The sequence below is a fragment of the Rattus norvegicus genome, chromosome 4, assembly GCF_021556685.1.
Source record: "Rattus norvegicus strain SHRSP/BbbUtx chromosome 4, alternate assembly SHRSP_T2T, whole genome shotgun sequence".
NCBI lineage: Eukaryota > Metazoa > Chordata > Mammalia > Rodentia > Muridae > Rattus > Rattus norvegicus.
In genome coordinates this window covers 34,378,166-34,390,082 of record NC_141537.1, presented here as the reverse complement: position 1 = coordinate 34,390,082, position 11,917 = coordinate 34,378,166, and the positions used below count along the sequence as shown (strand labels likewise).

General features: G+C 40.2%; 1 long non-coding RNA gene across 7 annotated transcripts in view; it reads right to left on the bottom strand.

The window, feature by feature from the left end:
• Positions 1-1,393: 1,393 nt before the first annotated feature.
• Positions 1,394-11,917, bottom strand: part of LOC102552448 (uncharacterized) — a 30,326-nt gene continuing 19,802 nt past the window's right edge. Inside the window, exons 1-5 of one of the 7 annotated variants that reach the window (XR_015685938.1) lie at positions 11,026-11,168; positions 10,085-10,204; positions 7,359-7,507; positions 5,277-5,320; positions 1,394-3,303 (exon numbers count right to left, since the gene is read on the bottom strand). This is a non-coding gene — a long non-coding RNA (uncharacterized LOC102552448). Of the gene's footprint in view, positions 3,304-5,276; positions 5,321-7,358; positions 7,552-10,084; positions 10,205-11,025; positions 11,204-11,917 lie in introns of those variants that run through there. The other 6 variants (XR_015685933.1, XR_015685936.1, XR_015685935.1 and 3 more) reach the window with 6 other exon arrangements.

Genomic DNA, 11,917 nt, shown 5'->3' with positions numbered 1-11,917 from the left:
ACATTCAAAAAGCCAGTGTCTTTTGGCCGGTGCGTAGTCTTGGGTGAAATGTTAACTATGCACTGACCTCAGGAAGTTGGGTTCGAAAGGGAGATAAATTACCAAAGTGGTCCAAGAATTGTATATGTGGAGAAACCCATGTTAGAGAAAGAAATCATATACTCAGATCTTTACTGAGAAGAAATGGCTGCTCTCTAACTGGGAGTAGTGAAAAGTCCAAGGGCATCTACTTTCTACTCTTAAAAAGATGTGCATTTTATATTTTAATTAGATCCTCTACACTCTAACATTAACATATCTGTTCAAACTTGTCTAGTTGCCAAGTGGCTTGAGAGTGTTAAGATTTAAATCCTTTTTGGAGTATCTCTGAGAGTAGTCTGGAAGCAAAATGTTCTCCTCTCAGGATGATGTCATTTGTGAAGCAGGGAAACATGGAGAACTAGTGCTATGCGTGAGTCTTGGGAGGTTGACACTGTAATTGTCAGCGGGAGGTCGTCGATGTAGATCACGCTTAAGAAAGGTGATCCATGGTAGAAAGATAGATCACCTTAAAGAAAGAAATGAGGAACAAGGGAAGGAATGAAGGGAAGGAATGAAAGGAAGGGAGGAAGAAAGGAAGGAAGAAAGGAAGGAAGGAAGGAAGGAAGGAAGGAAGGAAGGAAGGAAGGAAGGAAGGATGGATACAGAAGGTAGGCATCTTTCTATTTCCCCATATGCTAACCCAAGGAATCCTCTGTGCTTTTCCTGGGTAAGGAAGAGGAAGAATTGGTATCTTTGAAAGGAGTGTGGCTTCTTCAGTGGGTCTCACTCTTACAAGATAAGGTGAAATAATTAATTAATTTGTGTCAAATTAACGTTGAAAGTCTTTTCTGCATTGTAATGTTATCAGTCCTGTGTATCAGTTGAGTTTGAAATGTGTATTTAGTTTCCTGGTGACTTAGAGCTGAGGTGCTTCTGGTTGTGACAACAGGAGCCACAACTATTTGTTTTGCATTTCAGATGTGATCCATAAAAGTTGTGGACAATAACTTTGATTGATCACACAAACTCTCGGCATTTGGGTTATCTCTCGTATCATTGTTTTGTTATTGATGTTTTCACTGAAATTTCAGCTACACGTTTGTGCACATGAATACTTGTGTTTACCAAAGATCTAAGGCATTTGGTTAATTAGCCCAAATACCACGAGCTATGTGTAAAGTAATAGAGAAAAGCTTTAAGATCTCAATAGCATCAACTGTGTAAATTAAATCAAAATACCTTCCCTATTATTTATGAACCCACAGGAGACTTTAAACTCTAGTAGATGGATGCTAAATGCCTAGGCCCACTTAACTTATTAATGTGTGAATTACATTTATGTTTTTAGTTTATATGCAAAGAAATGTGATTATTTTATAATAAATATTTTTATTATAATAATGATGTGGTCTTACAAAATTCCTTTCTTGAATAATCTCAAAGTACAATGAACAATTTCAACTAAAGGCATTCCTCACTTTTTTCTTTAGATATAACTCATCTATACATTTCTCATAGGCTTTGACAAGTATTAAAGCACCTTTAAAATTCTAATTTTAAGACAAACGTGTTTTAGAGTAGTTCAGAATTTGTGATTGTCATCTCTTACTTGTTTATATAACATGCAGAACTAAAACATGTTTACCTATAAGTATTTATTCAATAACTGTTTGGCAATGCATGTTTCCTAAAATTCTCATGTTGCCCTTTCTTTCATTTTTGTTAATTATTTTATTTATTTACATCCCAAATGTTGCCCCAACTTCCTGGTCACCCCTCCATGAGTTCTTCAACTCATTACCCCTTCCTTTTGCTTCTCACTTACTTACCTACTTCCACCTCACCCACTAGCATCCCCCTTCCCTGAGGCATTAAGTTTCTACAGGATTAAGAGCATCACTTCCCGCTGAGGCCAGAGAAGGCAGTCCTCTGTTACATATGTAGTGGGGGCCATGGACCAGTCCATGTATGCTCTTTGACTGGTGGCTTAGTCTCTGGTAGTTCTAAGGGGTCCGTTTAGTTGATACTGTTGTTCTTCCTATGGGGTTGAAATCCCCTTCAGGTCCTTTAGTCCTTCCCCTAGCTTTTTCATAGGAATCCAATGGTTGGTTTAAATATCTGCATCTGTCTCTGCTAGCTGCTGATAGAGCCTCTCAGAGGACAACCATGTTAGGCTCCTGTCTTCCAGCCCAACATGGCATCATTAATAGAATAGAATCAGGGTTTGGTGCCTGCATATGGGATACACTGGGTGGCTTTTCCTTCAGTCTTTCCTCCATTTTTGTTCCTGTATTTTACGTTACTTTTTCTAACCTCACTTAATGTGAGATTACACATTTGCATGCACACTGCAAAGTTTAAAAATACTAACCTAGATAATTTAAATTCCCAAATAACCTTGGCTTAAGAATCTGCATGATAATAACTAAGAGATCAAATAGAAATTACTAAATTAGGGCTAACAGGACAGCTTATGGGTAAAGGTAACCTTTACCACGTCTGAGATCTGAGTTCAGTCTCCGTAACCATCACAGTAGAAGAAAAGAACAGCATGCACACTGCTACATGTGAACACACAACACATAAACACATAAGCATATGTGCATGCTCAACACATAAAACAAATAGAAAGGTAATAATATGAAGAAAGAATTGCTAAGTTGAATCATGCATGGCTATTGTCATCTTTGTTATATAGTACCTTGTTTTACTAACACAATCCTTGTCTGCCTTTAAACAATCTACTTTGCTCCCATCATAGCATTTTTACATGGTGTGTTAGTTATTTTTCTATTGCTGTGATAAAGTCACATTGATTAAGACAATAGAGGTTGGCTTATTTGGAGCTTGTAGTTCCTGGGAGTTAGGTGACTGTCACTATCACGGTAGGGAACATGGCAGCAGGCAGACATTCATGGTTCTGGAGCAGTAGTTGAGAGCTCACATTATAATTTACAGACAGGAAATAGACTTTACTAAGAATGACTGGAAGCTCTCGAAGACCAGCCCCACAGCACATCTCCTCCAACAAGACCGTATCTTCTAATCCTTCCCGAACAGTACCTCCAACTGTAGATGGAGTATTTAAACATGAAAGTCAATATGGGACTCTTCTCATCCAAACCACCCTATTCCACTCTCTGACCCCATAGGTTTGTGCCCATAGAATGCAAAATAGATTTAATCCATCTTCAAAAGTCTCTATAATCTTTCGCAGTCTCAACACAGTTTGAAGGCCCAAAGTCTCTTCTGAACTCAAAGTAGTCTCTTAATTGCAACCTCCTGTAAAATGAAGTACTAAATCACATACTTTCAATATACAATGCCATTGAATACATATTATCATTCCAAAATGGGAGAAATGATGACATAGTGAGGAAATACCAGACCAAAGCAAGACCCACCAGGGCAAATTCCAAATCCTTGAAGCTCCATGTCCCATGTCAAAGGGCTTAGATGACTTCACCCTTCTGGATTTGCTTATTCCAGATCACATCTTTCTCTTGGACTGGTTTTTGTTGAGGTTTGGGCTGTTGCTATGCATTGTATTGCTAAATTCTCTGCCCGAAGGTATGGGCCTACTCAAGTTTATAAGCTTTTTGTTGTGCAAACCTTGTACCTTGATTTAAAACTTGGTTAAATAAAATTGGCAACAGCCAATTACTAGAAGGATTGGAGGTAGATGGGTTTGGAATGACCTGGTTGGGTGGGGAGGAATGAGGAGAAAGAAGATGGGAGAGAGGAGGAAGCTGCCATGAGGGGCAAGGAACCAAGAGCACAAGGCCAAGAGAACCAGCCAGTATCTGGGGGACACCACTGGGGAGGTAGCCAGGCCAGCAGCTAGAAGAGTAGATTAGGAGTTACATCCCCCCCCAGTAATTGTCAAAGCCAAATAAAATAACCATATTCTACTCCCTGTCTCATGGCTCTGACATCTCCAACATCTTGAAGTCCCCAACACAATCCAGGCATCATTTTAACAGCTTCATGCAAAGGCCTCTCAGGACCTCAATACAGAGACTCCCCGGCCACATGCCTGGCATCAATAAGTCTCCATAACTTTTGAGGGAGAGTCTACATTCTCTTCACGCTTCCACTATTCTGAAGCCAGAACCATGTGACCTACGTCACCAAACCTGCCTGACCCGTGCGTGAATCACGTTTCAACAGCTTTCATTTGTTGTTTCTTAGAGGTACATGTGGGACTGTGAAAGGTAGCTTGGTCTCCAGTTGAGCTAAGGCTTGATACCCCGGAAACCCCGAAGGGACAGTAGGCACTTCACCTGTTTCCGGGCAACAGGCTTCTGTCACTAGCTGCATCCCCCCCATAGATTTGTGGCCAGCAGTCACATAAGGGAATGGCCCAAGCCCCTCTATATGTAGAGAATGTGACCTGTGGTCACATAGACTGAAGACAGTTCTCCATTTTAATGAGGTACCTAAAGGCCTGGAGAGTTAGCCAATAAGATTTCCTTCCCAGACATTCCTGCCTGCAAAAGGTATTTAATCTCAGCCCACCCTGAGAAGTGGGGTATGATTTTACACATGCACTTTCTGCCCTGACAATAAATGCCTTAAAACCACGGACTCTCTCTTTTTACCAGGATCCACCAAGGGGAGCCACAGAGAAGGTCTTCGCCTATAGAGCAGCAGCAGTCTAGTCCTCCCATAGAAGGCCTCTCTGTGCTCCCAGCCACAACCACCACCAAGCTCAAGCCCACCACCATCAAGCCAAGACCAAGGACTAGTCCTGCAGGACCAGTTAGAGCTCCTCCCTTTCCCCTCCATTCCCAAGACAGATCCAGCCTGTAGGGCTCCCCTCCATTCTCGGCTCTTCTGCAGCTTCCAGTGGCACCTGGGTGCCCACGAGCCTGAGAACCAGACAGTTACAGGCCTGGAGACCCCAAGCCAGCTCCAGCTGTCCTGTGCCTCAGATTGTGTTTTCTCACGCCCAGAGCGGTGCCCTACAGCCCAACACCTGTCTGGTAATAGCGTGGGGCAAGCACTGCCAGCTCCCTTGTCCTGACTCCCCAAGTGACACACTGAGCCCTGTGGTGGAGCAGACTCAGGAGGACCCATGACTCTAAAGTATGAAACTTCCTGAGGCCTTTTCCTTTTCTACTTTGGAAGCTTGGCGTCCTCTTTTAATTCCAGTGTGAATCGGGAATCTTCTTAATCTCTTTGTCAGTTTCAGAATAAGCCTTGGCTCCAACAGCAAATTTTCTGGTGCTTTTCTGTCTTCAAGTTGTACCCACCTTGCATTTCCTTGTGTCTCACTCGCTCCTTTCTCACTGTATACCTGCACGACAGTGGCGACAAGTCACCTCAGAAGAGTCAATATTAGGCTGCCTTGACATCTTTTCTACCAAATAAATTACCATCACTTTTTAACTTGGTGTTAAAATTCTAAGGATGAAAGTAGAAGTCAGCCACACTCTTTGCCAGAATACCTCAAGAGCAGGTCTTTAGCCCAGTTGCTAAAATTCTTCCCTTCTGACCTCTTGAGCTAGACCTCAGTAGTCCACAATGTTCTCTGAACTTTTGTGTGGAGAGCTTTTGGGGCCGCTTCTATGAAGTTTGTAGGAATTTGATATTGGGCTAGGAAAGTAAAGTAGGCTCAAGGTAAATACAGCCAAGGAATGTATTATATTCCTTGTATCCTGGTAATCCCTTAGACACAGTGACCATGGGATTTTTTTATTGCCTTGTTTGATTACTTTGATTATTGCCTTGTTTGTTCCTTGACTACTTTGCTTATGCCTTAGGATTGGCCATATTCTTTGTATGTACCTCAAATGATATAAAAGCAGACTGGAAAAAATAAATCCCAAATCAGCTTCAGAACTGGCGAGGGTCATGTGTTGTCTAATTGTCTTTTTCTTTTCAATCCTCACTCCCTCCCTGGAGACCCCATTGACTGACTGAGCTGGTTGGTCACTTTCGTTTTCTAATCTCCTGATAGTATGGCTCATTAGGTTTGGTTTGTAGTGTTGTTTCTCTGGCCCAAACCCCTAAAACTTCTGCATTCCTCCAGAAACCAGCATGGACATGTCTGTCACAGTAATAGCCCGATGTCTGCTTCAAAATTCTGTATTATTTACTTTTTTATTGCTGTGATAAAGCCCCATGACTAAGGCAACTTATAGACGGAAAGGTTTACTTATGGTTAGCAGGATGCTAGGAGTCTTTCACCACCAGAAAGCATGGCAGCAGGCAAGCACCCATGTCTCTGGAGCAACAGCTCACATCCCAATCTACCAACAGGAAACAGAGGGTACTTTGGGCATAGTGGCTGGCAGAAGGCTTATGAAGCCTCAGAGCCTATCATTCACTGTTACACACTGCTCCCAGAAATGTCACACTTAAGCCTTCCTGAAGGATTTGACCAACTGGAACCAAGTATTCAAACCTATGAGCCTATGAGGACTATTCACATTGAAACCAGAATACAGGACAAGTTTCTGTAAATGGAAAATAGGAAAGGAAGGGAAGGAGTAAGAAAAGTTAGGGTAATGCAATTAGTGGGATGGGTTAACCATAACTAAATTTTGAAATGTTATGAGACCACCAATTTTAAAAACCTTCACAGAGGATCTTTATCAGAAAGAGCATTCCCTGACTACATTTTCTTCTTTCTAGTCGAAGGACACAGTACTTTCTAAGAAAACATGTGTATCTATCTGTCTATTTATGTGTCTATCTATCTATCATATGTCCATTCATTCATTCATCCATCCATCCATCCATCCATCCATCCATCCATCCATCCATGCAACTCTTGTCTCTGTCTCTCTCTTCTATACACACATATACATGCAGGGGCGACTGTACAATTTCCTTGGTTCATGCTGCTCGACAGGTATAAAAACACACTGTAAATACTCAGAACTTTTGCCCATGTATCTTTGCGTACATGAGCAGATGTGTCTGCATGTTCATGCATGTGTGCAAATATATATGTATGTATGTGTGCATGGAGGCCATAGTTCAAGCTGAGGTACTGCACCTCAGGAGCAATTAACCTCTCATTTTTGAGACAGATAGATCTATGGTGACAAGTACAAATCACTATGCCTGGCTTTTTACATGGGTTTTGTTGGATGGAACTCCTATCCTTATCTTTGTTCAAGAAATACTTTATCCATTGTCTTATCTCTCCATCCCAAAATAGTATCTTTTTTTTACTCAAGTCAATGTGTGCCTCCATACAAGATGCTATTTTCTTTAAACAACAAAGGAGCCAGCTGTTTGTGCAGTGGATCCCTAGACCATTTCTCCCACATTTCAAACTTGGTTATACATGGTAAGATTATTTGATCTCAGCTACTGTTACTTACCCAAACAGAGATCATTCAAGCCAGAAGCAGGTCATGAACTTTGAGAATTGCTTTGATGTCCTACTTCACTTTGATGGGCTCAGTTTCATTTGGCCATGCAACCACACTGCAAAGTAGGTGGTGGCATCATCTGCATGCTTTGATCTGGCCTGTGGGCAGAAGAGGGGAGGGACTTCTATTCTTCCACTGGAGCCTGTATAAAAAGTCAAGGAATTTCTACCACAAACGCTTAAAATGAAACATTCTGACCCTCATCACCTTTCTGGTCTCGACGTTCTCTTTCATTCTACATGGTTCTATTTTATCGTTTATAGCCTGAAATTTAGTCACTCAGTGAATAGTCATTGGACAAATGCATTGGTGAACATATGTCCTCAAACCAATCCTTGCTATTAAAACAGATTGGAGCTCTATGACAAATAACTGTACAGGACTTGCACAGGACTTGTACTTTGAGTTATAGTCAAGATGCTCTGCAGTGTTTCAGAGACTACACAATCTGCTTCCAAACCAGTTAATTGTCAGCTGGCTTTTCTCTGATGTTACCTTCATTGATCGCCTTTAACCTTTGAAAATTATCATGTATCCCACAAGAAATTAAAAGTTATAGGAAATAATTTCTGAGGCAATTTCTTGAGCATTGGGTCTAGTTGTCTCAGATTTTATGAGGACTCTTCTTTCTTGCTCACTTGAGCTCTGAGGAAGGCCTACTTTTCTCCAACTATCAATGTCCCTGTTGGAGTTTTTCATTCTTTTCCATGTATAAACTGACATTAAAATGCACTCGAAACAGAAATGTCAACAACTTTGATAATGTGTTGAATCTGGTAAGTGATGTGAAAATGACATAAGCCCACGTAATGACAAATCCATAACAAAACATAGAGTTCATCAACAAAATATAAGACTTGTTTTACTACTTTCATTTAATATAGTGGTAGTAACATAGGAGTGATATCAAATAATGCAGTACAGCTGGAAATTATTTATTAGGATATTGCCTATCATAAATGTAAATGACTGACTTAATACCTAAGCTTGTTTATTGAATGCAAATCCAGAGATTTGATTTGTCTCACAAAGCTATGCCTTCCTGGCTAGTTCTGGCCACTAAATATAGCTTGACATTTGGTAGAATTTCACTCCTTTTAGTCTTTTCCCCTTAAATTTGCTTCCAAAAATAATAAATTTTATTTGGGTTAAAACTTAAGAGAGGGGTTAAAAATTCAAAAATTTTAGAAGCTATATTTTCTTATTACAGAATAACTCTACTACTCTCTCTCATAACTTTCAAATTAATTCCTTTAATCAGCCTTTTCACGCTATCACTATAAGCAAAAATTCCTTTAATAATTTCCTAATATCTAAGATACTGTCATTTATACAATGTTTATGGTTTTCTACAACCCAGCCTAACAGATCAGTCTTGCAATTTCTATGTGTTCAATATACAGTCTTCTGAACACATACATTTCTCTCAGTCTTAAACACCTTTCTTTCTTCTCCTTTGTCTTAGTACTATTCAGACTCATAGACCCATCTTAAATCCCAACCCCATTGACAGTGCATCCCAGCCTCCCCTAAACTCTCAAATGGTCAGGACCACTTTAGTATTTAACACACAATTCCCAAGGTTGTTGCTTAAATGTTACAGGTAAATATACAGCAAAAATCTAGCTGGGGTCTTTCTTAGTCATTGTCTACACTATTAATTGAGGCAGTCATTTACTCGAATACAAAGCTCACCAGTATGGATAGGCAGGGAAGCCAGATTGCTTTGATGATCTCTTGTGTCTACCTTCTGAACACTAGAATTATAGGTAGGCCTCCAAGCTCTACATTTATGTGGGATCTGGGGATCCAAACTCTCGTCTTCATGCTTATATAGCAAATGTTTTAACCGCCCAGCAATCTTCCCAGGCGTCTCTTGTGTAGATAGGCTCATGCATGAGACATCATGTATATGGAGGGGATCAGACAATAACTTGTGAGAACTTGCTCTCTTCTTGGGAACCTTGCATTCCAGGCATTTAACTTAGATCTTCAAGATTGTATAGGCAGTGTTCTTAGCCTAAGGACCATCTTGCTAGCCCTTATCTTAATATTTTTATGACTATAGGTTTTATGAATCTTAGAAATAATCTTTATTTACTTTCCTGTGGGCTGTAGCTATAATATACACACACAACTAAGCAAGTTTATTACACAATCAACACTTGCTCTTTGCTCTGAAGGGACTTGGAGTCCCATTGAAACTTTGAAAAGTCAAAAACTGAGTTTATGAGATGTTAAAGTTTTATCAACAGTTTAAATTAATAATTCAGGAGATGCAATAATCCCTAACATACTCATGAAATGTATTAATAGTAATTAATGTGAAAATTTCCAGAATGAATGTGATTTCAGGCTAGTATGTCTCATAGATAGGGGGCATTTCTGTGGGGAAGTAGAAGGACCATTGAAGAAAGTATCTCAGAATGCTGCAAAGGATTACAGAGATACTTTGAGAGTCTGGATATGGTTCCTCAGGTACCAACAAGACATTCACTAAGATGGCAGTGTATAAAAAAATGGAATTATTGACTAAAATCTCAACATTATATATCTTACAGTTTATTTTCAAAATACAATGCAGTGAGCATTAAAATATGCTAACACTGAGATTTAACTTAATATTTAAGGAATCTTGCATGTGCTGATTGGTGAATGTAAACAATAGATCTCACCCACGTGTCAGAGCCGTGCATCCTGTAGACTCTCACACCAGCTGCCTAGATTTCCTCCCAGTTCTGATGCCTCAGTTTTCTAGTCTGAGTTGCTGTTACAATCTCATCCTTATAGAATATCTATGAAAATGAAAGAGGTTCTCACATATAAAAAGATGTTACTAGTGTTTGATACATGCAATACTTTATATAGACAGCATTCATTTATCAAATGTGTTGTTTAATTGACATTGTACCTTGTGGTAAATTCCTACAGTAATACCTATAGTCTTTCAGATTCGAAGTCATGCAACGTTAACTTGGCCTATGTCAGTGACAGCATCAGATCTGCTCTATTGTAACCTGCTGCTCGATTGTGACCTTTGAGCTACACCTCTGGCTGAAAGTATGGTCTGCGATCCAACAGTGCTGGAAAGATGGGAATCTGACTCAGAATTCGGCCTGTTTCAAAATCTGTCCAATCAAGAGCTGAGGCCTGTCAACACCCTTAGGAGCATGAGGCTGCACTCTCCTGACTACAGAGAAGCCAGCTAGCTCACTGCACATTCTAAACACACATACAAAAGTCTACCACAGCCTCAGGCAGATAAGGGCAAAAAGCAGCCACATTCTTTACCAAAGTACAATAAAAAAAAAGTTCTCTACCCCACATACTATAATTTTTCTTCTCTGGAGCCTCTATAGTCAGGCTTCCACAGTTCAAATCACCCTCAGCACCAACGTCCTCCATCTTCCTACTGGTATGACCTACTAAGCCCCACTTAAAGCACTCCACTGTTTTCCAAATCCAAAGTCCCAAAATCCACATTCTTCTAAACAAAAATGTGATCAGGCCTGTCACAGCAATGCCTTAGTCCCTGGTACCAACTTCTGTCTTAGGGATTTCATCACTATAAAAAGAAACTATGACCAAGGCAGACATTTAAATGGAACTGGCTTACAGGTTCAGAGGTTCAGTTCAGTATCATCATGGCAGGAAGCACAGCAGCATTCAGACAGGCATGGCAGGAGGAGCTGAGAGTTCTCCATCTTCATCCAAAGGAAGCCAGGAATAGACCGTTTTCCAGGTAGCCAGAAGGGTCACAAAGCCAACCCCCACAGTGACACACTTCCTCCAACAAGGCCACACCTACTCCAACAAGGCCACACCCACTCTAACAGGGACACACTTCCTATTAATGCCACTCTGTGGACCAAGCACGTTCAAACCACCACACTACCAAAAGCAATCTACAGTTTCAATGAAATTCCCATCAAAATTCCAACACAATTCTTTACAGATTTTGAAAGAACAATACTCAACTTCATACGGAAAAACAAAACAAAACAAACAAAAAAAGCCTACCACACCACCATGACCACAATAGATGTTCAGTGACTCTTTACTGAAAAGAGAAAAACAGGCTCAATTCATTAGATTAACAATTAGGCTTTAGTTATTCCCTGGGTTGTCTTTGCTCTTAAATATCATATTTCACCTTGTGAAAGCAGGCCTCCAAATGATAACAAATACATGCTTCTTAAAAGCCTTTGAAAACAGGACTTTGGTTTGCTTGAGAGCAGAGATAATTGTCTTGTGTTCCTAGACTATTTCATGGTGGTCCATTGTACATATCTTGCAAGCTCTGCAGTCAGATCTTACAGCAATTTTTACATCGTCCAAATAGCGCCAGTTAGAATCTCCTTTTACTATGAATTAATTTGAGTGAGTTTACTATGGGGATGAAATTAGCTATTGAATTTGTAGAAACAATTTCTTAATTTGAGAAAACACCATTGATTTGGACATCTCAACTATATTTTCCAGTGGCCATAAATGTCTATCTCACATAT